Raw genomic sequence first — 25,477 nt, 5'->3', positions numbered from 1 at the left:
TATATACACATATATATATATATATATATATATATATATATATATATATATATATACACACACATACACACACACACACACACACACACACATATACATACATACATACATACACACACACACACATACACACACCCCAATATTATAATAAATAACCCCCCCCAACTACCTTTTGAGCTGTCTGCTTAAGGTAGTTGTAAAGGCAGTGGCTTCAGCTCCCCTTACCCCCTCTAAATTCTTACCTGAGCCCAATCTCAATCCAGCGTTGTTCATGAGAGCAGCCGTGCTGCTCTCTCTCCTTCTTCACTGGACTGGCACTGTCACTTCACTGTGATTGGCTCCTGCTGCAGTCAATCAAATCCAGTAAAGAGGGGGTGGGGCCAAGCTGCACTGTGTGTGTGTCAATAGATGAACACAGTGGGATTCAGACCCCCATCTATGCTCCAATATGAAGCGGCTTCCTGAGATGGGTGTTCGGAAGGCAGGAGGAGCCAGAAGTGCCATTGGGGGACCCCAGAAGAGGAGTATTAGGGCTGTTCTGTGCAAACCCATTGCACAGAGCAGGTAATAAATAAAAAGAAAAACCTTTACAATCACTGTAAAATGTACCTTTAATATAGTAAACGTGATGCGTGAGGTGTGAGGTGTGGATGAATATAATAATGAGGGCTCATCTGTATACAGTGCATTGACATGACAGCTGAAAAAAACCCCCCATTCAATAGTCTCCATAAATGATTGCATTGTTTGCAATTCTTAAAAGGATTCCAGGCACACGGAGCAATGGAAAATAAACAACATAATGAGACATTTAAAGAGATTTTTCCCCAAGAGACAATGAGATACTGGAAAAAGAAAACATGTTTACTCTATGAATTCCTGTTACTGTGGAGGACTCAATAACTGTAAATTTTAAGTAACCGCTCATTAATATGCATAGAGATTGTAACTCATTTATAAAAATGGAAAATATTAGTAAAGGCTCCATCTGTATTCTAGATAATAGAAAACAGTATTAGCAATATGGCAGACTTGTGGGGGAAGAAATGTGGAAAGCGACAGATGGGTGTATATGCGCAAAGTGGTGGGAAGTTACAATATTGTGGGGAATGGACCAGATTGAGCTGACTGGGGTCAGGCTGCTATTCATTATTGGGGTCCTGGAGGTTATGCTAGAGCTGGATAATAGTAACATCCAAATCAAGGATATGGCTGGAGAGGTAAGCTGAGGCCTGCCTGCTAGCTGTGCAGAATAGGAGATGCAGATTGTCATGTTATAGCAGCTAGAAGGGGGTCTGGGCAGAGCACAGCAGGGTCAGATGGCCACAGCAATTGTAGTTTGGCAAGAGTTGTTGGTGGAGTTACATGGTATTTTGCCATACCATGTTATTAGAGCCCAATCCATCATCTACAATTATAGACAGTGGGTCTCCTGCTGGAAAGGGGGCCTTAAGGCCACTACGAGCCAACTTTGTACCTGCAGATGCTGCTAACCAATCTCCGACTACATGGGGCAAGATCCCTACTTAATAAGATGTTATTTATGAACAGAGTTAAATAAATTATTTTTTTGTCCATTTCAGTGAATTTTGAATGTGGGTTTCCTGTACCATGTTCTTGTGTGAACAGTGCCTAAAATATTGACAATTAAATATACTGGAAGAAAACCTAATACCTTGCCATTATTATTCAGGGCTTTTTTTCCTGACGGAATGGAGTTCCGCCACCTTTGGCAGCCCTGTCCTCTCCCTCATGTCACGTAACACAGAAAAGTAAAGGCATTATAGATAATCGGCGCAGCGCTTGCGCAGTACGGAGGACAAAGGAGATGCCGAAAGTCTCCCAACATGAACAGCTGTTCATGAGCTCTACACGGCGCCTGCGCAATTAATAGTACATTCTGTCACATGCTCCCGATGCCCGTACAACTCTGCAAGGGGCAGTGCTGATTACACAACTGAAGGAGCTTTACAATGATGCTGGTATCTTAACACGCCCCGCAAAGATCCACCATTTGAGAAAGCCACCTCCACGAGCTTCGGGAGCGTGTGACAGAATGTACTATTAATTGTGCAGGCGCCGTGTAGAGCTCATGAACAGCTGTGCATGTTTGGAGACTTTTGGGCGTCTCCTTTGTCCCCCGTTCTGTGCAAGCGATGCACCTGCGCAGTATAGGGCGGACACTATGCGATGGGGGGGACCTTTCTCGTCAGAACACCGGATCTCGATGCTGCAATCGCCAACATTGTTTGTAAATATGGGGCTTGGGGAGGCAGCTTCTTTCTCCACCTGCAGCCTGTTACAATTGTGTGTAGGGGTGGGAAGATTTGTGAGAAAGCTGGACAAAAAAAAAAAAAAAAAGTGAAAGAGCTGGGGGGAGGATGGTTATTTGTGAAAGGAAGAGAGATCTGGGGGAGGGGTTTGTAAAACGGTGGGATATTTGTGCAAAGGGGAGAGCTGGAAAAGGTGGGATTTGTGTAGGGGTTATAGCAGGGAAAGTGGTTTGCAGATTGTGCAGAGGTGAAAGCTGAGAGGATAAGCTGTAGATGAGGGTGCTGAGGTGAGTTGTGGACTGGGGGTGTAATCTGTGGATGGAGCGGTGCAGAGGTGAGATGTTAATGGGGTACAAAGGTGAGTTGGACGGGGTGCTAAGGTGAACTGTGGAAAAAGTGCAGAGAGGTGAACTGTGAATGGGGCAGAAGAGGTGTGCTGTGGATGGGGAGGGTGTGTAGGTGGGCTGTGGATGTTGGGCACAGAGCTGAGCTGGGGATGGGGCAGAAGAGGTGGGTTTTGGATGGGTAGGTGTGTAGGTGGGCTGTGGATGTTGGGCACAGGGCTGAGCTGGGAATGGGGCAGAAGAGGTGGGTTGTGGATGGGGAGGTGTGTAGGTGGGCTGTGGATGTTGGGCACAGAGCTGAGCTGGGAATGGGGCAGAAGAGGTGGGTTGTGGATGGGTAGGTGTGTAGGTGGGCTGTGGATGTTGGGCACAGAGCTGAGCTGGGAATGGGGCAGAAGAGGTGGGTTGTGGATGGGGAGGTGTGTAGGTGGGCTGTGGATGTTGGGCACAGAGCTGAGCTGTGGATGTTGGCCACAGAGCTGAGCTGTGGATGTTGGCCACAGAGCTGAGCTGTGGATGGGGAGGTGTGTAGGTGGGCTGTGGATGTTGGGCACAGAGCTGAGGAAAGAAAAAGATGTGTGCAGAGGCGAGTAATTGATGGTTACTTTGAGGGGTGGAGGATTTTTGCTTGGAGAGGACAAGGGAACTTTGCTGGGGGCGTGCAGCAAAGTATACAGAGTAACCAAGAGTATGTCATGTATGGTAGGGTATGCAGGGTGCAATAGTGAGGATTTAGTAAAATACATTGTACATTACCTAGTCATAACTGTATGTTGTGCTATACATTACATACCTCTTACAGTTATATGTTACATTAATGGCCCCTGGACAATACTAATGAATTCTGCGCTCTGTACTATGGGTTTTTTACGTTACGTACTCAGGACCCCTGCACACTGTATGCTGAACTGCACATTACAATCATTGTAGCTTTCCTTGTTCTTGCAGAGATAAGACAAAAATAAATAAAAAATCTAGGTCAATGCCACGGCTAGCATTTGGGTCAAGGTCAGTATTTTTTGGACAGGATTTTTTTTTTTTTATTAGGATAGGTGTTTTAGGTAAGGTAAAAAAAATAAAAAATAAACCCACACAGGAGATATCCATTACCATTTACCACCAACCAAAGCCCAATTTGTCCTTAAAAAAAACATGGTATAATCCACCTAAATGCACAATGTAGTGTCAAATGTCAAAGTTGCAAAATTGGGCTTAGGCATCAAGATTTGTTTTACCATTAGGTGTGAATGGGTTAAACTAGATCAGCTATCTGTATATTTCATCTACGGCAAGTTTTAGTTCAGTTTTTTAGTTCACACTTGGGCTAATTACAGAACAAGCTTTTCCTTTTTTTTTTACATGTTGAAGACCTAACAGTTTACAGTAACTTTCTGTTCTTAACTTGTTCAGTTTTACTTCAACAAAGGTTTGCTTAGCATTCCCGGTGAGTGACCCACTGTGGTCAGTATGCATAAGAGAAGCCTCTTGGCAACAGACCCAGATAATTGTGATGATCACTGTAGTGGGGCAAACTACTACAGGGATTGTGAGCTTCCTCGGCACTCCCTCAGGTATACATATATACAGTATCTCACAAAAGTGAGTACACCCCTCACATTTTTGTAAATATTTTATTATATCTTTTCATGTAACAACACTGAAGAAATTACACTGTGCTACAATGTAAAGTAGTGAGTGTACAGCTTGTATAACAGTGTTAATTTGCGGTCCCCTCAAAATAACTCAACACACAGCCATTAGTGTCTAAACCGCTGGCAAAAAAAGTACCGTATATACTCGAGTATAAGCCGAGATTTTCAGCCTCTTTTTTGAGGCTGAAAGTGCCCCCCTCGGCTTATACTCGAGTCATCGCTGTCTGTCTGCTCGATCAGCGTATCGAGCAGACAGACAGCGGCCATTCTAACATTCAAACGCCGCGCCTCCGCCTCCGCCTTCGCCTGTGATAGGCGGAACACTGAATTTCCCAGCAGCCTGTGTTCCGCCTATCACGGGCATCGTCTCATCCTCGTACTACGGACGAGGATGAGACGATGCCCGTGATAGGCGGAACACAGGCTGCTGGGAAATTCAGTGTTCCGCCTATCACGGACATCCGATAGGCGGAACAGCAGTCAGTGGGAAATTGAGTGTTCCGCCTATCACCGACGGAGGCGCGGCTTTTGAATCCTAGAATGGCCGCCGACGAAGAGCTGAAGGACGGAGGCTCGGCTCGGGACGGGACGGGACGGGCCGGGACGCAGGCTGGACGGGACGCAGGCTGGACGGGACGCAGGCTGGACGGACACAGGCTGGACGGACACAGGCAGGCTGGACACAGGTAGGCTGCACGGACACACACACACACACACACACACACACACGGATGCATGGACACACACACACACACACACACACACACACGGATGCATGGACACACACACACACACACGGATGCATGGACACACACACAGGGATGGATGGACCCACAGGGATGGACGGACACACAGGGATGGACAGGCATGTCTCACCCTCGGCTTATACACGAGTCAATAATTTTTTCCAGTTTTTTGGGGGTAAATTGGGGGCCTCGGCTTATATTCGGGTCGGCCTATACTTGAGTATATACGGTAAGTACATCCCTAAGTGAAAATGTCCAACTTAGGGCCAAAAAGTGTCAATATTTTGTGCGGCCACCATTACCTTCCAGCACTACCTTAACCCTCTTGGGCATGGAGTTCACCAGAGCTTCACAGGTTGCCACTGCAGTCCTCTTCCACTCCTCCATGATGACCTCATGGAGCTGGTGGATGTTAGAGACCTTGCGCTCCTCCACCTTCCATTTGAGAATGCCCCACAGATGCTTGGTCAGTCCATCACCTTTACCCTCAGCTTCTTTAGCAAGGCAGTGGTCATCTTGGAGGTGCGTTTGGGGTCGTTATGTTGGAATACTGCTCTGCGACCCAGTCTCCAAAGAGAGGGGATCATGTTCCCTCAATGAATGTAGCTCCCCAGTGCCAGCAGCACTCATGCATCCCCAGGCCATGACATTCCCATCACCATGCTAGACTGTAGGCAAGATACACTTGTCTTTGTACTCCTTACCTGGTTGCCGCCACGCACGCTTGACACCATCTGAACCAAATAAGTTTATCTTGGTCTCGTCAGACCACAGGATATTGTTCCAGTAATCCATGTCCTCAAGTCTCATACACACCATAAAGAATTTCTTCAGATTTTTGTCTTCAGATTTACCAAAATCATGTAGTGCAAGGGCCTGCCTGATTGCAGGCCCTTGCACTTTAAAGCGGAGTTACACCCAGAAATTGAAATTTTGCTGTTCAGATTTCTCCCCCCCTCCGGTGTCACATTTGGCACCTTTCAGGGGGGAGGGAGGAGCAGATACCTGTCAAATTCAGGTATCTGCTCCTACTTTCAGGGAAAAATCAATTCCATCTATGCAACATCCATCAAATCCGCCTCCTCCACGTCCTCTGGGAGATACACAGGTCCCAGAAGACAGCCGGGACCAATGAGACGCGCAGCGCATCTCACGCATGTGCAGTAGGGAACCAGGAGTGAAGCCAAAAGTCTTCACTGTCTGGTTCCCTTACCAGGAATGGTAGCGGAGTTGATCCTAAGATTGGCTGGGGTTCCGACATCGCAGGCTTCCTGGACAGGCAAGTGTCCTTATATTAAAAATGTCAGCAGCTACAGTATTTGTAGCTGCTGACTTTAATTTTTTTTTCCAGAATTCCGCTTTAAGGTTTGATCTCACATTATATGGTTTTGGTAAATCTGAAGACAAAAATCTCCAGAAAATCTAATAGTGTGTATGGGGTCTCACTACTCACTACTACTTTACTACTCACTTACTCACTACTTTACATTGTAGCAAAGTGTCATTACTTCAGTGTTGTCACATGAAAAGATATAATATAATATTTACAAAAATGTGAGGGGTGTACTCACTTTTGTGAGATACTGTACATACTTTGGTCCAATTGAACCAATTTAAGTTTGCAATAAAGATCATACTTGGGAGTTTAGCTGTAAAGTAGAACTACACCATTGATGCCGTTGGTTTGTCCCCAAAACAGGAATAGTGGGGGATAACTTCCAATATTTGGGGTTTTCTTTTACCTTCACTTTCAATGATAACGGTAAACAGGACAAATAGAGTGGGTGAATCTCTTTAATGGGGGAGCACAGACCGCAATAGAAACCTGTATTAGATTCCACTTCCCTCTTCTAAAAAAAAAAAAAAAATTATGTTTTTTGCCTTTAGTTACACATTAAAAGTACAAGTTCAGGCAAAACCTAACTCTAAACCTGCTCTGTGCCACATTCTAAACCTAATCTATCTAACCCTGTAAAGCAAAAAAAATAAAAATATATGGTCACTGTACTTACCTATCCTGCAGCCAATCTGGTCCAGTCCCAGCATCAGCTTCGCTGTGTAGGTGGGTGCAGGAGAGGCAGCAGTCAATGGAAGCCCCATAGTAAGTGTATGGGTGATGTCACCTCCAATTAATTTCACAGCCATTGTTGGTCCTCTTCTGCTGCTGGAGAGCGGATCAGGTGCAGAATAGGCAAGTACAGGGTTAGATAACTTAGGCTTAGACTGTGGCACAGAGCAGGTTTAGTGTTAGTTTTTGGACTTCTACTTTAAGTTTTAAAAACGAAGACCTTGAACTAGGGATGCTTCTGCTGTTCTAAAGATTGATATTTGCTAAATTTTCTGTACAATTAACATATTTCTTAACTAAAACCATACTTATTTATGGAAACATAAATTTGCCATTATACCGTGTTTATTTCGATGTTTAGGTCTAATAAAAACCAGAGTAAATATGCACTGAAGTCAGATGGGTCAGAATGTGTAAAGATCATATGACTATGTTGTTGTTGGGCACGTTGATTTATACAGCTGCACAAAGTGTACTGTATGAGTGCCTCAAATTACTGCCCGATAAAGTAGGTTTCATTCTCTGCTGTATTAAAATGGCCAATACATGAAACGCTAAGTAAAATCTGCTTTGGACACTCAACTATGTAAAAGTAAGACAACATATAAAATGCTCTCTGTTATATTTCTGGTGCAGAGAGCACTGCAGGACGGGAGAGTGTGACCGGACCTCCACTGACAGCTGGTTCACACACCTCTGGAGCATCTGCACTGGAAAAGTTTCTTATGCGTCTTTGGCTCCGTATCAGGTCCAAAACCAGGCAAAAATTCGGACCCGATTCGCCCCTGGAACAGAGAACAAAGATGCATCAGACCCATGGGCGTCCGCAGGTAGGGGCAAGGGGGGTCAAGTGCCCCCCCCCTGGAATCAGATCTTAAATTCAACACAGTTCCATCGCTATCAGGGTGTGGGCAGCATACACCCATGTGCAACCCGCCAGTGGGGTGACACTATCAAGGTGCTGTCAAGCCTCCCTATCCATGTAGTGTGACTGGTCTTTTCCCTGCTCAGTCCAGCAGAGAACTCGGCGGCGCTGTGACAAGAGAATGGCAAGCTGCGGGCTATCAGGTTTCTCCCGGTCACCCCCCCCCCCCTTTCTCCTGTCGGGAAGAAGAGATGACGGCTCTCACCAGGTTCCTTGCCCAACTTTCTGCCCGCTCTGTTCCTTCCCTATTGTTCATAACTGAGGGCCAATCAAAGGAGACTAGGAGAGGAGAGCATAATGGGACATGTAGTCCCAAAGATTGGTGGCCCCATTTTCCACAGGGAGGAGGCTACAGCTCAATTGAGATAGATTGAGAGACTGCAGCCTGGAAAAAAGCTGAGGGAGAGAGTGCAAAAGGAAAAAGAACGAGGAGTGTGCAGGGCAGAAGCCAGAGAGAGAGCCACGCTGCCCAGCGCCACCAGAGACAGAGCTACACTGCCCTGCGCCACCAGAGAAAGTCATGATGTCCAGCACCACCATAGAGAGCCACACTGCCCAGCACCACTAGGGAGAGAAAGACTGAGCCACTGCCAGGGTACAGACATACTACACTACTGACCAGAGTCGCCCGCGGGGGAACCCAGAGTGAGTGATCATCCAGCCAGAGGGATCACTGCTGTAGTTTCACTGGGTCTGTTAAGAGGGCCTGTTGGCCATTATCCATTACTTATCCTAGGGATTGTACTACGTCTGCAGTCTCTGACCATGATAATGTGATAATGAAAACTGGAGACCTAATAAAGGAACTAGAGGTCAGAGAGCATGGACAGGCTACATTTTTGGCAAGGGATATGCTACAGAAGACAATATAAAGCTAGGAACATCTTATGCCGCATACACACAATCGGAATTATCATCGGAAGAAGCTCTGATGGTTTTCCCGATGGAATTCCGCACAAGCTGTCTTGCCTACACATGGTCACACCAAATTCCGATCGTTTAGAGCGCGGTGACATACAACACATACGACGGGACTAGAAAAAGGAAGTTCAATAGCCAGTAGCCAATAGCTTCTGTCTCGTAGTTGAATCTGAGCATGCATGATTTTTGGTGTGTTGGAAATTGCATACACACGATCGGAATTTCCGATAGAAAGTTTTTCCGTTGGGAAAATTGAGCACATGCTATCAATTCGGACAGCTAAATTCCGATGGAGCATACACACGGTCGCATTTTCCGATGAAAAGCTCTCATCGATCTTTTTCCGGCCGGAATTCCGATCATGTGTATGCGGCATTAGGCCTCACGTACACTGCTGCTGGTAAACGGGCGTTTAGGAGCAGTTGAGCATTTTTTCAACTGCTCCTGAACTCCTCTGTTATCTTATCAGTACATGTACACAGGGCCCTTTTACAGTCGTTTCTAGGCAGTTGAGTTTAGAGGCTTTTTTAAATGCAAAAAAAATGGGTTCAGAAGCTGTGTTTAGAGGCATTTCAAGCGCCAAATGATTCCAAACGCGGCTAAACATGGTAACTCACATTTAGCCGCATTTTGTTTACAGGTGTTTTTTTTTTTTTTTTTTTTAAATGGCCAAAAATTAAGAAAAAGAAAAAAACAAATGCAGCAAAATGCAGCATGTAAACGTGGCAAAACGGATGTTTTAAAAGTGGGTTACTATCTGTCAAAGTTAAATCATTCAAGAGAGGTTGTAGAAATGTCCCGTGTACATGAAGCCTTACATGAAGTTGGAAAAGATCAATGACATTACCCCAACCAATGTTCCTTCTACAGACTGCTAAAGTCCAAGAGCTGCGTATCACCTACCAAAATGGCTGCAGGTTGGACACCAGGGAACCATATTATAGACCATTACACTCATTTTACTAAAATGTATAAAAATAAAATTGTAATACAAGGTTTCCTTTCATTTTTATTACATTCTTAGGCCCCATATGGACTGACGTTTTTACAGCGGCGTTTTTGAGCTTTTTTGCAGCTTAAAAACGCCACTCTAGGTTATTATACACATTATATCGTTTTTAAGCTCCAAAAAAAAAAAAAAAAAAAAAAAAACACAACACACACACACACACACCACAACAACAGGACCAGCGCGTTCTGAGGCTCCAGCGCTAGAGCTGTAAAAACACCAGACACCGGTAAAGGGTGTTAAACGCAGTTTAATGAGGCTTAACGCTGTATATATAGCGTCCAGCGTTTCTCTGCCTCTATACAAAATCAATGCTTCCCTATGGGAGCCCATTGATTTGAATAGAAGTCACACCAGAAGTCGGATCAAGATGATTTGACCTATGTGCTGAGAATCTTGAAGAGGAAAGGAACCCTGCCAAAATGTAAAAAAAAAAAAAGTTGCATGAGGGCCCCCCCCCCTGCATTTTGCATCGGCGTCAATACGCATTTAGCGCAGTTGTGCAACAGTTGTCAATTATCACTGGTCAAAGCCAAAGTTGTAACCAATTCGCATCCATCCGAAGTTAAATCAAAGTTGCACTCTAAAGTCAGAGCAACTTTGGAGCCATGCAAGTGTGAATGGAGCCTTATTCGGTAGAAGCTACAGATACAGTGGGGTCAATTGACTATAACTGGAGAGTGCAAAATCTGGTGCAGCTGTGCATGATAGCCAATCAGCTTCTACCAAAAACCTGGAAGTGGATTGGTTTCTATGCAGAGCTGCGCCAGAGTTTTAGTAAATAAACCCCAGTGTGTTCTAGGACAACTGGGTCACTGTTAAATTTATTTCAGTTGCTTATATAGCCCTGTCATTTTACATATACATTCACATCAGTCCCTGCCCTCAATGAGCTTACAATCAAATGTCCCTAAGGATCGGTTCACATTGAGGCAGCCCCACTTGCAGCACGACTGCCTCAGGCGACCTGCTTCCAACTTCAGCGGCGATTTGCAAAATGACTTCTGTATAGAAGTCAATGCAAGTCGTCCCTCAAAGTAGTACAGGAACCTTTTTCTAAGTCAGAGCGACTTATGCCGCTCCTATTAGAACGGTTCCATTGTACAGAATGGAGCGCGACCTGTCAGGCGGCTAAGTCACCTGACAAGTCGTCTCAGTGTGAACCATGTCTAACTCGCATTCATACATATAATAGGGCCAATTTAGATAGGAACCAATTAACCTAGTAGCAGGTCTTTGGAGTGTGGCGTGGTTGGGATTCAAAGCAGCTATCCTTCTGCTGCTAAGCGAAAGTGCTAACCACTACACCACTGTTGAGAACTCCTTCACACCAGCATGTTAAAGTGATATGCAGTAAAGCATGCGCACTATCTCAATGCATGGTAGCGTTCCATGCACGCATTACAACGCCATTTTATTTTGAATCGACTCAACACAAATGTATTCAGGTTGTCCTACTGATGTGTCTAGTAACCCAAGACAAGTGGTATGCCTGCTTTGCTCTGCATACCAGGTATTTCGGAAAACAGAGAAGGTGCTGTAAAGAGGGAGAAAAAAAACAAAACAAATCAAAAAAAAAAAAAAAAAAAAAAGACGCAAGAGTATGCCATCTACCAGCTTATTGGTTCTGCCATCTTGGATGTGTAATTAGTGATTTGATTCACCGGCCCCTATATCACTGCCAAGTGCTGTAGTGAGTGGTGGGTTTGTGGAAGAAGATACTCGGCATGGGTTTAAAAGTAATACATTAGTGAAGACTAAACCATTTTAAGTTCACTTCCTCTTCTGCCCACAGAAGTTTATGAGAGTCATAAATTTTACAAAGCATGAAAACTAAGCAACAATAGGCTCTTGCAGTCTCAAAGGACAGCTGCAGATTGGATCTTTTTCTAATTTTAGGAGTAGAGAAGCAAATATGTTTGACTGATCCAATTCTACCCAGATCAGGCAGAGATGTGGGACTTCTGTCCAATCTGCCTTTCTGTAGACTTCCAACTTTCTCAATCTGCTTTGGTACTTACATACCAGACATATTTATTGTAAAGTTCTTGGCCTATTGAAATATGGGTGATGCTTAGAAAATTAGCTTATGGTCAACTTTGTCGTTTTTGGTCTATGTATTGTTGCAGTTAATAATAAAAGAACCATTTTTTTGGAGGTGGTTGGGTTGTGTGTCCTTCCTGTCCTTCTGTGGGCACATGAAATAATCTGATAATAGAGAAGGAGCACTTACTGTTGCTCCTTCAGTGCTTCTCCTCTCCACCGCTGTTGAGTATTTGGCGGCTACTGGTTTTTGTCCTGGAGATGTCAGTTTCTTCTGTCCACATTCGCTGTCCCCTGTTGCTGTCAGCTGTCCTGGCAGCTGCACGTGTAGCCTCGCACAATCAACTTTAGAGGCTGTGCTCTGCTGCGTGCCTGCACACAGGGCCGACCTTTGTAACCAAAACAGTCACATGACCGCAAGTTGTCACTTGATTAAAAGGGCAACTACACTTTCATTACTTTTTTTTTTTTAGAACTACATACACACTCACATTTTTCCCAGTCTGCTGTTTTTTTAAAGGCGTATTAGCATGTTCCTTGTCAACACATTTGCATACAGCATACTGGATTAGGCTGGGTATACAGATCTCTCCTGCTGCAAGCGCCAATCAAATGCTGGTTTTCTAGCAAGACCCTTCAAACAGAAGCTGGCAGTTAGCCTGGTTTCTGTTGAACACATGTACCAAAAAGTTGGCCGCTCTCTGGTGCCTTCCTGGGCCCTCCCGTCCAAATCAGGTAGACTGTAGCTGGCACTATCTCCCACTTACCATAGAGCTGAACAGGGACGGGAATGTCCCCGATCATCTCTAGGTTATTAAAAAGAGGATGCAACAAATATTTTGTCTTTTGCGGTTTCGGCGGATTTAAAGCTATTTTTGACTTGTGGTAAGTGATTGTTATTTATAAAAAAATAAAAATAAAAACCTTTGCAAACATATTATACTTATCCTCTTTTCTGGAGTGCCCCGGCCGCTCTCCTGGCCCCTCCTCTTCATCGAGTGCCCCCATGGAGAGCCGCCTTGCATGGGGGCACTCGTGCGGGCACGCTTCCGGTGTCCTGCTGCTGCGTCCATTGACACAGACATCAGGACTCGGCCCCACCCCTGGCCCCCGTGTCACTGATGGCTCCTGCTGCTATCAATCTATCCAATGAGAACCTGAGACAGCAGCTGGAGCTGCTGGGCTCGTCCTCGACGCTGGACTGATCGGGTTCAGGTTAGAAATGGGGGAGGCTCGGGGGGGGGGGGGGGGGGGGAGCTACAGCACAGAAGATTTTTGACCTTAATGCATAGAAAAGCGATCAATAAAAAATAAATAAAATAATATTATAAAGAAAATTATTAAAAATAAAATGTAAAGCTCCCCGTCCCCCTGTGCTCACGCGCAAAGACGAATACATATGTAGGTCATATGTAAACAGTGTTCGCACCACACGTTAAATATCGCCGCAAACGTTATAGAGAAAGCAATAGTAGCACCAGACCTATGCTAAACTGGTAACTTGCCAAGGCTTTTAAAGCGTCACTTACAGAGATTTTTAGGTAGCGTAGTGTGGAGCGGATTTACGGGCGTACGCAATTTAAAAGCATGAAATGTTGGTTATCTATTTACTTGGCATAACATCAGGTTTTGCATTTTGTTTGAGAAACGGCTGCATAATTACTGTGCAATATAAAAATAAAAAAAAATGCAAAACCCACCATTTTATTCTCTAGGGTCTCTGTTTAATAAACACACTAATATATATATATATATATATATATATATATATATATATATATATATATATATATATATATATATATATATATATATATATATATGTTTGGGGGTTCTAAGTAATTTTCTTAGCAAAACAATTATGATTTTTACATGTAGGAGAGAAATATTGTAATAATTGGCCCGATAGGGAAGTAGTTAAAAGGAAAAAGATAAACAATCACTTAAACCTTAAAAGGCATTTTTTCATGAACCATTTTTGTACAGGATGTGTATCCTTTTCCTTCTTCAATCGACCCCCATTGTTTTACATTAAACATTACACCTGGAACAGATGGAAGCTGTAAAGTAAAAAAGGAAGGAATAACAAAAAATACTAAACAAAAACCGGACTAGGAGACACTTGCCTTGTCAGCTAAACAATGGGAGCAATGGAAAAACACAGGCATGTTTTCTTGAAAGGAGAACAGCTTAAAAAAAATATAATATATTTTATATATATATATATATATATATATATATATATATATATATATATATATATATATATATATATATATATATATATAATCACTTTATATTATATATCAAAATTATTTGGGTGCATTTAGAAATGCCATGAGCTTGAGCATCCTTTCATTTGCTAGAATATTAATTTATTCTGGCCATTGAAATTAATGCACGTGAGTTTTTAGAGCCAAAATGCTTCTCTATTGAATGCAGAGGTTTTGGGGATTTTCTCTACCTCTAAACTTTCCTGCCTCTAAACTGCTGTAACTGCCTATGTGTGCATGGACAATCACCTGTAAGGCCCTGTCAACACTAATACGACAATCGATCCGACTTTGAAGCACATGCCGCATCAGAAGTCGGACCCTGGGGCGTGGCCAAGAGCGGCATGTGAGCGGACGTGTCTCACAGAGCTCCCTGAGTACATCCTGAATACGATCCTTCTCCCGGCCGAACCAGGGCTCGTACCGGGCGAGGAACCGTTCCACCGCCTCGGGGGAATCCTGCGGGCATCATCTGGCTCAGTTGCCGGCTCCGGAGCTGCCATGCCGGCCCGCAAGCCGTCGAGGGGAGACGAAGGCCCTGTGCTGAATATCCAAGATGGCGCCGCGTCATCACAGCGCGCACGAGGGGACAGCAAGGAGAAGGGTAAGGCGCTCCCTAAGACCCCTAAAGCCCAGGGGAAAGATATCCTTTATTATGCCCAGAAGTTGAAGGGGGCGGAGAGGCCCCGGGAAGATGCAGAGCTGGATGCCACCCCCGCTGCTTTTCGGGTACAACAAACGGGGGAACCCTCTGAGCGGGCCCAGCAGGCTGAGGGGGAGCACTATACCCCTGAGATGGAGGTGTTGGAGGAGGAAGACACTGTGGAACAACCCACGCTGGCCGAAATTTTGCGAGCGGTGCAGAAATGCACAGCAACGGTACAGACTCTGCAGGAACACTTTGGAAGCCTGAAAGAGGAGGTTGGGCTGATCAGACATGACATGCAGAAAGTGAGGGAGCGCACAACGGCGGTGGAGGGCCGTATCAGTGAAGTGGAAGATAGAATGGTGCCCATGGTCAGGGAATTACAGATCACGGCCAGGGCCGCGAATGCTAATGAGCTTAAGCATGAGGACATTGAGAACCGCTTGAGAAGGAGTAATATCCGCATTGTTGGATTACCAGAAAAAACGGAGGGTAGGGATCCTACCGAATTTGTGGAGAACTGGTTGGTGGAAGTTTTCGGCCGTGAGGCGTTTTCCCCTTTCTATTCCATCGAACGGGCTCATCGGGTCCCTCCTAGGCCCTTACCTCCGGGCAATCCCCCCCGCACCATGCTGGCTAAGTTACTTCATTACAAGGACAAGGAAATCATACTGCGTTTGGCCAGGGAGAAGAGGGGTGTTCAATACAACGGGGCAAGGGTCTCCTTTTACCCTGACTTTTCAGCGGAAGTTCAGAGGCGCAGAGCGAAATTTGGGGATGTGAAAAGGAGGCTGCAACGATTAGGCGCCAAGTACGCCATGCTGTATCCCGCCAAGCTCCGTGTGATTGCAGGAGGGCAGGCTCAATTTTTTGAGTCTGCCACAGAGGCCTCTGCGTGGCTTGAGGTGAATGAGCATCTTTTTCGTCAAGATGGAGTGAACGAGGAGGGGGTGGATTGATCCTGTGGCATTTATGGCTATGGCCTGTGCTGGACATCTTTCTGGATTACAAACCAGTGATTATTCTGACTGAGGACTTTTGCAATTATTGGCCGATTAGGGGCCGGTAACATGATCGGCCGGGAGCAGTTTATACAGGACTGAACACTTGGAAGCGCTATTGATGTTATTGAAGAAGGTGCCTTCGTTGCAGGAGCGCACTGTTGATACGGAACCACCGGCCGTGGTATGCCTGTTGCAACATGGACCGGTGAGGGGTTATGTTTATACCCTTAGACTTTTTTTGTTGTTTTTCCAGTTTGGTTTTTTTCTTTCTAGCATTATTCTCGCTCCTGAGGGGGGCGAGGGGTCATCATTATATCATTGTAGAAGAATCACACAGAGGAATGCACCGGGTCAAGCCCAGCAGACAGACTGCCGCATGGTCCCTGGGTGGGGGAGTGGGGGCCTAGATGGTGTTTGTCATTGGGGATGCTGCCTGATTTCTGAACTTCTTCGGGACTGTATATTGTGGTATTCCTTCCATGGAGGTGTGGGTGGTCTTGGGAGGTGTGGGAACTGGGTATGCCGAATGCAGTATACTGTATTTATGGAAGAATTATTCTGTATAGTCCATTTAACTGATGTGCCGGGATGACATCTATTCCTATATTGTCCTGGAATGTGAGGGGCCTTGGGGATCCCCTGAAACGTACTATGGTATCCGCGGCCATTAGAAAACATATGCCGGGTATCTGTGTGTTGCAGGAGACCCACCTGACCCCGGGAACGGTGTCGTGCCTGGGGTTTGCATGGGTGGGCTGGGCGCATCACTCCACACACACCTCCTACTCCAGGGGGGTGAGTGTGCTGGTGCATCGTGCCCTCGATTTTCAGTTGATGGCATTGGAGGTTGATCAAGAGGGGAAATATGTATTTTTGATGTGTAGAGTGTCACGTTTGCAATTCATTCTTGCTGCGGTTTATGTGCCCCCTCCGTTTAGTCCCCCGGTTCTCCGTGCCCTATTGACTTTTTTGCTAACTAACCCAGGGACCCCTATGGTGTTGGTGGGTGATCTTAATGGTGTCCTAGACCTTGGCCTGGATAGACACCCTCCCCCTCCGGGGGGTGGGGGTGTGCATTCCACGTCATTGGCTAGATTCCTGGGGGAGGTGGGCTGGATGGACCCGTGGAGGCTCAGGAACCCTACCGAGCGGCAATTCTCATGCTTTTCCAAGACGCATTTTTCTTTGTCTAGGATTGACATGTGTTTGTGCTCGGATGCAGCGTTCCAACATGTGGAAAAAGTGCAGTATTTGACTAGAAGTATCTCTGATCATTCCCCCTTGTTAGTGCACATAACGGTCAACCCGGCTTCTACTTTGCAGAGGGCCCCATGGAAACTTAATGCTTTTTGGTTACATCTTCTTTCTCCCACTAACACTCTTGAAGCGGACATAGAAGCCTACTGGCAGAGACATGAGGCATTTGTAGACACGAACGCTGCCTGGGATGCTTTTAAAGCCTTCCTACGGGGGCTGTTCATAACTGAGGTCAACGCCATTAAACGTGCTACGTCTGCCCAGAGGGATCAAGCGGACCAGTTGGTTAGACGACTGGAGGCGGAATATATTGCTGGCTCGGGAGGGACCACCCGGGAGGCCTGGGTAGCTGCACAGGATGCTATTAATAGGATGGATGCCTCCAAGGCGACCCAAAAGAGATTTTTTAATAGGCTGGCTTTTTTTGAGGAGGGGGAGCAGACGGGCAAGCTGCTGGCGACGTTGGTGCACTCTCAACGGTCCTCCCCATCTATTGGGGCTGTGCGTGGCAGGTTGGGCAGGCTGGTTAACACTCCGGATTTGGTGATGAGCGAGTTGGTAGGTTTCTACTCGGAACTCTATGAGTCCAAGTCGACACGTAATGCGGCCGAAGTTCGGGAATTTCTACGGGGGATAGAGCTACCGAGTTTGGCGGATTCCCAGGTGGAGTTTCTTGAGGAGCCTATTACACTAGAGGAGATGTTGTTGGCTGCCAACTCGTTCCCTAACTCTAAAGCCCCGGGGGATGACGGTATCCCAATAGAGGTGTATAAACAGTTTGGGGAAGTACTACTGCCTCAACTGCTCCGTACCCTGAATTTGGCCAGGGAAACCCGCTGCCTTCCGGAGTCCATGAGAAAAGTTAGTATTGTGCTGCTTCTTAAGCCAGGGAAAGATCCGTTGGACCCCGGTTCGTATAGGCCGATATCGTTGCTACAGAATGATATCAAGATCCTTGCTAAAGTGCTGGCTCGGAGATTGAACACGGTGATCGCCTCCCTCATTCACCCGGACCAATCGGGCTTTATACCTGAGCGGTCCACGGCAATTAACCTTCGTCGTCTGTTTCTTAATGTGCAGTCCCGGGCTGATAATATGGGGGACAGGGCATTGCTGTCGCTCGACGCCCATAAGGCTTTTGATAGCATTGAATGGGGATATTTGTGGGCAACTCTCGAGCGGTTTGGGTTTGGGCCTGGCTTTTTATCCTGGGTACAGCTACTGTATAATTCCCCATCGGCGGTCATTAGAGAGGCGGGGAGGGTGTCAACTCCTTTTCCTTTATTTAGGGGAACCAGGCAGGGGTGCCCTCTGTCACCTCTGCTGTTTGCTCTTGCCATAGAGCCTATGGCTGTTCTGGTGAGAAGCAACCCCTTGATAACGGGTTTTAAATATGGGCAGTTACATGAAAAACTGATGCTATATGCAGATGACGCTATGTTGTTCCTAGGGGATACTTCAGGTTCTCTGGTTGAGGCTATGAGAGTGGTTCGGCACTTCGGGTCTTTTTCGGGTCTGGTGATTAATTGGACCAAATCACATCTTATGTTGCTAGATGCTCCCTCCCCTCGGGATCCTACGCGGTATGATATTCCAGTCGCTGATAAATTTAAATACTTGGGGATATGGGTCACCCCGCGACCTTGTGATTATTTATCACTGAACCTTTCCCCGTTGCTGGGCAGGATCAGAGATAAAGCGAAAGTGTGGGCTAAATTGAAGATGTCACTGGTGGGCAGGGTGAACCTTATTAAAATGATTTTTATGCCACAATTACTATATATCTTACATAATACTCCCATGGTGATCCCGCTTAAATTATTTAGAATTATTAACTCCTTATTCAGATCATTTATCTGGCTTAACAAACCTCCTAGGATACGTTTGGAGCAGCTTCAGAAGCCGAAGGAGGCGGGGGGGCTGGCTCTGCCCAACCCATGGCTGTATTACATAGCGGCTCAATTGCAGCATATTGCCCGCTCCGTGGTGAATGGCCGGGAGGGGGGGGAGGGGGTGGAGAATCCAGCCGCTGCCCTTCTGAGCCATGGCACGGGGTCGGATGGAGTGGTGGCGGGTTTGGAGACTCTTTCGTTCGCCAAGTCTAATAGACTCTTTACAACGTTTGCCCTAATTCAAAAAATATGGAATAAAACACGTCAACTGCAGAATGTGGAGGGCTTTACGGAGTATAGCCCGATATGGCATAATCGGTACTATGGGGAGATGGTCGATTTGACTTGTGCTGAACGTTGGAGGCGCTGTGGAGTGACTCTTATGTCTCAAATTTTTTCTGGGGGATCACTGCTCTCTTTTGCAGAATTAAGGGAAAGATATGGCGTCCCTCAGGGTATGTACTTTTATTATTTGCAGTTGAGCCACGCTGTCAAGGCTCAAGCTGGAAACAATCCCTGGAGGCAATCTCCTACCCCAATTTTTCGGTTTGTGACTGAAGTTACCAGTTTTAAAGGTTTCATATCCAGTTCTTATAATATGTTACTGAATGCATCTATGCCGGGTTTCCCCGCCAGGGTGATTGCCTCCTGGGAGAGGGATGTGGGAGTGTTTGAGGAGGACCAATGGGCGGAAGCCTTACAGGCAATACAAGGCTGCTCTTTGAACACGGCACAGCGCTTATCGCAACTATATATTGTTATGAGGGTGCACCGAACACCAGCTAGACTGTATAGGATGGGGATTGGGGAGGGTGACCTCTGCACCAGATGTGCCAGGGATAGGGGGGGATCTCATACATCTACTTTGGCGTTGTCCCAAATTACATTTATATTGGTCGGGGGTCATTGCGACTCTTAACGGGGCCTTCCAGGTGCGGATTCCACAGGATCCGAAGGTGTGCCTTTTGGGGGTGCTGGACGATCCCTCGTTGGGGACGCCGGTTAGGGAGGCCCTGGGGAGAGCTCTTTTTCAGGCGCGCAAACTCATACTTCAACACTGGAGAGCGAGTGACCCTCCGAGGTTGAAGGAATGGATAACTCAGATGGGGAATGTATTGAGTATGGAAAAGTATATTTACCAACACCGAGGCCGGGCGGGACGCTTTGAGAGATTGTGGGGACCATGGCTTGATACTCCCGGGCTGTCGCCCCTGGAGCTGGTTATGGGACGGTTGCTTAGTTAAGATTTTGCCCTGTTTTTGTGGTATCATGATTGACTAATGGGATATTCACTACCTCCTGGGATATGTGACCATGCTATGTAATAGATGTTTTTCTGTGTGAGTTGTTTGACTATGTATTTTTTTTTGTGGTTTATGTGATGACCTGTGTATGTTTCTGTGTGTTAATAAAATCCGTTTTGATCAAAAAGAAGTCGGACCCTATTCGGTGCAATGGAACCAGTCTAAACCGTGCGACTAGAGTCGTTCCAACTTAGAAAAAGGTTCCGGCACTACTTTTTGGTCCGAAATGCATTGACTTTTGTTAAAGAAGTCGCATGCAAGTTGGGCTGAAGTCACGCTGGGGTCCAACTTTGAAGTCACAGGAAGTGTGAACCCGGGCTAAAACTGGCATTTGAGCTCAAGTGTGCATAAGGTTAGTGCAATATGCAATTAGCGGACCTCCAGCTGTTGCAGAAGTTCAAGTCCCATGAGGCATAGCAAGATTCTGACAGCCATAAGCATGACACCCAGAGGCAGAGGCATGATGGGACTTGTAGTTTTGAAACAGCTGGAGGTCCACTAATTGCATATCCCTGCTGCACATCAATGAAGATAAGGAGCAGAAGTTAACTATTTTAAATATCTTTTCAGAATGCGGGTGTGTAGAACATCGAATAAGAGCTCATTCCCATGGCCGTAACTAGTTTACAAATATCAATGCAGAATCTTTCAGGCAAAGACTGGCAGCAAGATACTGCATTCAAATTAATTTAATGGTCAGTTAAAGTGGTTGTAAACCCTTACAACACACTTTGACCTACAGGTAAGCCTAGATTAAGGCTTACCTGTAGGTCCAAGAAATATCTCCTAAACCTATACGGTTTAGGAGATATTTACCCGAAGACAGGCACCGCTGTCTACGGCGCATGCACCGTAGACAGCGGCGCGTAGGCGCACTGAGCGCGGCATTTTCAACGACGGAGCTGCCGCGCGTGTCGGCTCCTGTGCGCATGCGCGGGAGTGACGGCATCGTGGCTTCGCCGAATGACAGCGGCGGAGCGGCGAGACCCCACAGAAAAGATGGATGCGCCGGACTACAGGGGACAGCGGTGACTTTGCTGGCTCCTGTGTCAGGTAAGTGACACATAATGGACTACTATGCGATGCATAGTAGTCCATTATGCTTTACCTTTGCAGGGAATGAAAGAGGAAGTAAACTCATCAGGGTTTACTTCCTCTTTAAGTGCTTCTGTTTAGCCACACATTTACCATGTAAACAGAACTATAAAATTTGTCATCCATTCACTAGCTCAAATGTACATGTTTAGATGCATAGGTGTGTAAATAACCAACTACAGAGATCTTTTTTAATTTGGTTTTACAGATCCCTATGCAGAGCAATTTTACTGATGTAAACATCGCTCTGTACATAGGCCCATACAATGCAATACAGCTGGGTTCAGACCCAAAAAAAAAAAAAAAAAAAAAAAAAAGAGAGAAAAGTTTAATGGATATGAAACGCATCATTTATGTTCATGTGCATAATCTCTATTACTTGTGGTCTCTTCAAGCACATTTTAATTATTCATTACTTTTTCATGCACATTTATAATATAGTATTTTGTATATTACATGCAACTGTCCCACGTTGGCTCTATGACCTGTGATGACATGAGTGATGACATGACCACTGATTGAACAGTTCTTGGTCTGCTCGGAGCAGAGGACAGTGACTCTAAGTTGCTGGTCTCTGCTTTGCCCCTCCAGTGCTCACTGGAATGCTGGGATGGAGAAGGGATGGGCACAGCTGACTCAAGCTCTCAGTCATGTGCTTAGAGGCAGAGTAAGCGTGCAGTTGGGTGGATTCTGACAATATTGTAGGGATCCTTCCAGAGCCTGGAGCAGCTCTGCCACATAAGCTGATATCAGGAAAAAAGAAAGATGTGAATGGAGGAGCTTGGCAGAAAAGCATAGGCAGGCTCTCACGATGAATGCATATAGTGCTCCATTACCCTGCCACTCCGGAAGATTACAGTGGCACAAGGGAAACATCTCACTGAGGGTTAACTTTTAACCCTTGTGCTTATTGTTTTTAGGAAAACTTAGGATTTAATGCACAATAAAATCTTGCATTTACAGTGCCTTGCAAAAGTATTCACCCCCTTCGCATTTTTCATGTTTTGTTGCCTCACAACCTGGAATTAACATGGATTGTTTGAGGATTTGCATCATTTAATTAACAGAACATGCCCACAACTTTGAAGATTTTTTTATTTTATTTTTTTTAGTTGTGAAGCAAACGACAAATAGGACAAAATAACAGAAAAAGTCAATGTGCATAACTATTCACCCCCCTAAAGTCAATACTTTGTAGAGCCACATTTTGCGGCTATCACAGCTCCAAGTTGCTTGGATAAATCTCTATGAGCTTGCCACATCTTACCACTGGGATTTTTGCCCATTCCTCCTTGCAAAACCGCTCCGGCTCCTTCAAGTTGGATGGTTTGCGCTTGTGAACAGCAATCTTTAAGCCCGGCCACAGATTTTCTATTGGATTGAGGTCTGGGCTTTGACTAGGCCATTCCAACACATTTACATGTTTCCCCTTAAACCACTCAAGTGTAGCTTTAGCAGTGTGTTTGGGGTCATTGTCCTGCTGGAAGGTGAACCTCCGTCCTAGCCTCAAATCACACACAGAGTGGTACAGGTTTTGCTCAAGAATATCCCTGTATTTAGCACCATCCATCTTTCCCTCAACTCTGACCAGCTTCTCAGTCCCAAATGCTGGATGGTGTTCTTCAGGTGATGTATTGGGTTTGCGCCAGACATAGCGTTTTCTTTGATGGCCAAGAAGTTACATTTTAGTCTCATCAGACCAGAGCACCTTCCTCCATACATTTTGGGAATCTCCCACATGCCTTTTCACAAACTAAAAATGTGCCATTTTGTTTTTTGCTGAAAGTAAGGGCTTTCTTCTGGCCATTCTGCCATAAAGCCCAACATAATGGAGCGTACGGCTTATTGTCGTCCTATGTACAAAAACTCCAGTCTCTGCTGTGGAACTCTGCAGCTCCTCCAGGGTTACCTTAGGTCTCTGTGCTGCCTCTCTGATTAATGCCCTCCTCGCCCGGTCCATGAGTTTGGTGTGCGGCCGTCTCTTGGCACATTTTCTGTTGTGCCATGTTCTTTCCATTTGGTTATGATAGATTTGATGGTGCTCTTAGGGATCATCGAAGATTTGGATTTTTTTTTTTTTTTTTATACTCTAACCCTGACTTGTACCTCTCAACAACATTGTTCCTTACTTATTTGGAGAGTTCCTTGGTCTTCATGGAAGTGTTTGGTTAGGGGTGTCTCTTGCAGCCTCTGGGACCTTTCCAAAAAAAAGGTGTGTATATGTAATGACAGATCATGTGACACTTAGATTGCACACAGGTGGATATCATTTAACTAATTATGTGACTTCTGAAGGTAATTGATTGCACCAGAGATTTTTATGGGCTTCATAACAAAGGGGGTGAATACATACGCACATGGCAATTTTTTTTTTTATTTCTGAAAAATTGTATATATTTTTCTAATTTTACTTCACCAACTTAGACAATTGTGTTCTGATCCATCACATATAATTCAGATTAAAAAAAAAAAAACCACAACATTGAACTAAAGGCTATGATGTAACAAAATAGGTAAAAAGCCCAGGCAAGGCACTGTACCTTAGGCATGGTCTAAATTAGTCCAAACAAACCACAAGAAATACAGTCCAAAGGTCTTAAAATATTTTTCAATTTTGAAGGGATATTTTTGCAAGTTTTTAACTAGAATTAATTCTAATGTACTGTATGTGTGCAAAATAAACCCCTGTTTTTAAAGAATACTAAAGAAGATAGGATAATTTGGTTAGTTGCAGGCTAGTCGGTAAGTTGAGCTGGGAATTTTCTTATGTTTTGTATGCATCACACATCCATGTGCTCCTTGCTGCAAAGGCCAGTTATAGGTGAGAGCTGTGCCCATTTGTTTGTACTGTTGGAATACTGATGAAGGGACACACTGGACACCTTTGCTGCCATTGTGCTGTATGCTGGATGCCCAGTGCACCCTTATGCCTTTAAGAAGGGGTGGGCTCCCTCCAGGCTTAACCTGCCCTCTACCTATCCATTATAATGCATGTGCTTCTACTATGGAGGCTCTCCAAATTTAGAGTTAAGACTGCAGATAATACTGGGGTGCTGTAAGGAGGCGCTGCAGTTTACGCATGTATTTGCAAATGTGTGCAGACTCAACCCCTCTTTTTAACGCATACTGTTAGATAATTTGGTTAGTTGCAGGCTGATCAGTAAGTTGAGCTGGGAATGGTCTTTCGTTTTGTATGCATTGCACATCCATGTGCTCCTTGCTGCAAAGCCCAGTGTCCATTTGTTTGTACTGTTAGAATTATAGTCAGGTCATTGCATAGCTTTTGTAGTTGATAAATAGATATTATTGGATATTGCTGCTTGTACATCACCATTGTTGTTTAAACTAGCATAGTTTTGGTAAGATTAAGGAAGGGTTAAAATCTCTTTGAAGTTCCCCTTCATTTTGTGACAATAGGGTGACCACATTTCCAAACTGCCATTCATTTAATTACACTGTACTGTCCCAGAATGAAGGTGCCCGGGACAGACCTGCAAATTGCGGAACTGTCCCAGTCAATCCGGGACACGTGGTCACCCTAAGTGACAATCATCAGAAAAAAGAGTGATAAAAAATAAATAAATAAAAAAGGAAGAAGAGTTTCCAAGAGAGATGAAAATAGCAAAAACAAGTAGGAGGAAGGAAAGACATCTGTTCAGTTTTGATTGTTGTCTATGCCCCTGTCCTGTCTCGCTGGCAACACTGTGGACAGGTTGGGAAGTAAAAAAGAAAAATCGCCCTAACAGGGCAAACAGCAATAAAAAACCTGGCAGAGGTTCCAGCCCTCCCCACATTATCCAAAACGTAAACATGTTTTGGCTATGTAAAACGTTACTGAATAAGCCTGTACAAGCAACAACGATATCTAGAGAGTCGGCATTCAAGACAACAAACCTTGAAAACATACCGTAAATCACCATACCTGGCTTGAAGCTACACCATTTTACCTAATTTTACTGTTAACCATTAACCACATATTGGAATATTTTTTTATACAGATAGACCGCTTGCAAATGGTGATACTG

The 25,477-nt window shown here is 45.2% G+C and overlaps 1 protein-coding gene across 3 annotated transcripts in view; it reads right to left on the bottom strand.

Moving 5' to 3' along the window:
- Positions 1 to 25,477, bottom strand: part of ARHGAP18 (Rho GTPase activating protein 18) — a 200,756-nt gene that overhangs the window by 114,030 nt on the left and 61,249 nt on the right. The window contains exon 1 of one of the 3 annotated variants that reach the window (XM_077486890.1): positions 12,172 to 12,327. The exons of the other annotated variants lie outside the window; for them this stretch is intronic. The gene's annotated coding sequence lies outside the window, so the exon portion shown is untranslated. Of the gene's footprint in view, positions 1 to 12,171; positions 12,328 to 25,477 lie in introns of those variants that run through there. 3 annotated transcript variants of the gene reach the window in all.

The sequence above is a fragment of the Lithobates pipiens genome, unplaced genomic scaffold, assembly GCF_037356315.1.
Source record: "Lithobates pipiens isolate NorthernLeopardFrog02 unplaced genomic scaffold, aLitPip1_a1.2 Scaffold_18, whole genome shotgun sequence".
Lineage (NCBI taxonomy): Eukaryota > Metazoa > Chordata > Amphibia > Anura > Ranidae > Lithobates > Lithobates pipiens.
Note: the sequence above shows the minus strand (reverse complement) of the source record. Positions and strands in the feature narration are given on the sequence as shown.